Source organism: Lycium ferocissimum, unplaced genomic scaffold, assembly GCF_029784015.1.
Source record: "Lycium ferocissimum isolate CSIRO_LF1 unplaced genomic scaffold, AGI_CSIRO_Lferr_CH_V1 ctg5829, whole genome shotgun sequence".
In the NCBI taxonomy this organism is placed as follows: Eukaryota; Viridiplantae; Streptophyta; class Magnoliopsida; order Solanales; family Solanaceae; genus Lycium; species Lycium ferocissimum.
The window spans coordinates 52,208-55,278 of NW_026726128.1; positions in this window are offsets into that span (position 1 = coordinate 52,208).

Here is a 3,071-nt window from a genome sequence, read left to right on the forward strand (position 1 = left end):
TGAGGTGTTAAACAAGTGTTAAGAAGGTTTCATAAGAATTGGAGATCGAACGAAACGACGGAATCCATTTCAGGAAAATGGAGTTATATGACCACTTATACGGTTCGTATAAGGGGTCCGTATAACTCCCAGCAGGGAGGTGATTTTCTGGTTGGTGAACCACGGCCACTTATACGAGCCGTACAATATTGTACGGACCGTATAACTGCCCGTATAATACCCGACGGGCTAATTTTTAGTTTTTGTATAAATAGATGCCTTAGGTTCTTTTACTTCATTTTTCATCTTTTACAAGTATTGAGAGCTCAAAACCCTTCTCTAAGCACATTCCACTCAATTCCTAAAGAACATAAACATCAAAAGGCTAGAATCAAGTGTTTATGTGTTAAAAAGCTTCCAAGGGTTAGAAGACTACAAGAAATCCAAGTGAATGTGAAACTAGGGTTTTGTTCGAGTGAGGTGTTTCCACCCAAGGTTCATTCCTACACCATCTAAGGTAAGTTTTATGGTATTTCCATGTTGTTTAAGGTATTTTAAAGTTAAAACACTTGGATTACAGAAGGATATAGAAAGTGGGTCATGAATGTGGGAATAGTGTCACTCTTGAATAAATAGTTGGATTGAGTCAAGATTTTTGATACATTATGATTATAATCATGTTATAAATGATATTGAGAACATGGAATAGACATTGTATATGAATGAACGTAATCATGTGTTATGACCACGAATATGGATGATTGGAACTGAATTGAGGAGTAAGGATAATGTAGGTGAATAAAGGCTATTGTTATGATGTTGTGAATGCTAGTATTGATGTTTGGGAGTTGATATATGATATGGAAGAAGTTGTATAAATAAAGGAGATGCTGTCCAATTTTCTCTAGCTTTAGTCATGTATGTTAAGTCATCGATTTCCTAATGATAGTATGACTCTAATGAAGGTAGAAACGTAAGCATTGAAGGAGAACGTACAAGTGATAGAATAGTTGAACGGAAAGGTATGTAAGGCTAACCCTTCTTTCATAAGGCATGGTTCTTTGGCCAACTATCTATTCTTCTATGAGTCTATGATATCCCCTAGATGATTCTATCTCTAAAAGCTACTAAGCTCATAATCCTCGATATGTTACGATTGTACTAAGTTCCTTATATGATGAGTAATCCTCTAGGGATAGATGTAATAAACGACGATAGAAATGATGCTAAAGATGCTTATGAGCTTATATGTATATGTGCCTATGTGTGGCTATTATGAAACCCCGAGCTTAAATAGCCGGGTAGAATATAGTAGATATGTATATATAATCCACGCGCACCACTGCAATTGGGTACGAATAACCCTGAGCCTTGGTAGGGCCAGGTATGTATGACACTGAGCCTTGGTAGGGCCAGGTATGCGAAACACCGAACCTTCATGGTCGGGTATGCTATGTAAATGCTATGTATATGATATGAATACGAATATGCTATGAATACAGAAATTCTATGAATATGAATACATAGATGGATACGAGTACGAATGAAAATATGACTACGAATATGAAAATGGATATGCAAATGAGAACGGATACGACTACGGGTACGGATATGGATGTATGTAGACGGATACGCAATAGAAATGGAATATACCTATGGAAAGCAAGTAAGTGCTATGACGATGGTACTATTATCTCCCATCCTATGCTATTTCATATATTGTCTATTATGCTTTCATATTGATATTGATCATGCTTTACATACTCAGTACATTCTTCGTACTGACGTCCTTTTTTATTTGTGGACGTCGCGTCATGCCGCAGTGGCCGGGGAGACAGACTTGATCCATAGCTATATTTCTCAGGGACTACATAGCGGAGCTCCATTTCATTTGGAGCTACAGCTTTTGGTATTGATTCTTTTGTGTATATATTTATGGGCACAGCGGGGTCCTGTCCCACCTATAGGATATGACATATTCTTCGTAGAGGCTCGTAGACATGTGTATATGGTTAGATGTGTTTGGCCTTTTCGGCCTATATTTTGGGATATTGTTTTGCTAGCCTTGTCGACTTATGTACATTGATATAGGCATAGTTGCTAATGGTGATATAAATTAATTGACTCCCAATGGGATTGGTATGATGATGAATAAAAAGTATGATTTAGCTATGTGGCTCACCTAGATGTAATGTGAAAGTATATTAAGAGGTGCTCGGGTGGGTTAGCACCGGGTGCCCGTCGCGGCCCTTCGGTTGGGTCGTGACAACAGTGGTATCAGAGCAGTTCAGTCCTAGGGTGTGTCTACGAGCCGTGTCCAGTAGAGTCTTGGTAATGGGTGTGTTGCGTGCCACACTTATAAAAAAGAAGCTGCGGGCATTTTAGGAATGAATGACCTTCTTTCTTCGTAAGATCGTGCGATAGAGCTATGATATAAGAACTTCCTTCTCCTTAACCGTGTGTTATGTATTTTCAGAAATGCCTGTAAAGAGAAAGGCTACGGCGGCCAAAAGGGCAAGATAGTGGCGTAAAAACGGCCGAAAGAGCACCGCCACCGCAGTGGTAGGAAAGTGAGTCCCCAGAATGCGGCTCAATCTCAGTCCTCCCATTTAGTACCTATTTTAGGGGAGTGTGAGGGAGCCTCAGCCCCAGCTTCAGCACCTCCGGTTCCTCCACCAGATGCTTCAGGCCAAGATGTAAAAGAGGCCATTCATTTGTTTACTCAATTGGTTCTTTGCTCAGGCTCAACAGCAAAGTACAGGGAAAGGTGATAGGGCTGTTAGAGCAAGGGCCCGAGATTTCATTAGTTTGAACCCTCTGGAATTCTTTGGATCAAAGCTAGATGAGGACTCTGTTATATCCCGTATTTTGTACATTGGGACATTCCGAGCTAGTTGTGATAAGTTAAGGACAAGACTATTCCGGGATACGAGGTTGAGACTTTTGACCTTCGATTTTGTTTTAAGGCACAAGTTGCTTATGATTTTATTGGTATGGAATATTAAAAAAAATTTGGGGTTAAAAGTTAATTTTGGAAAGTTGACAATTCATGAAAAAAAGGGCCAAGTGGCCGGCCAAGGTGGAGTGGGCCA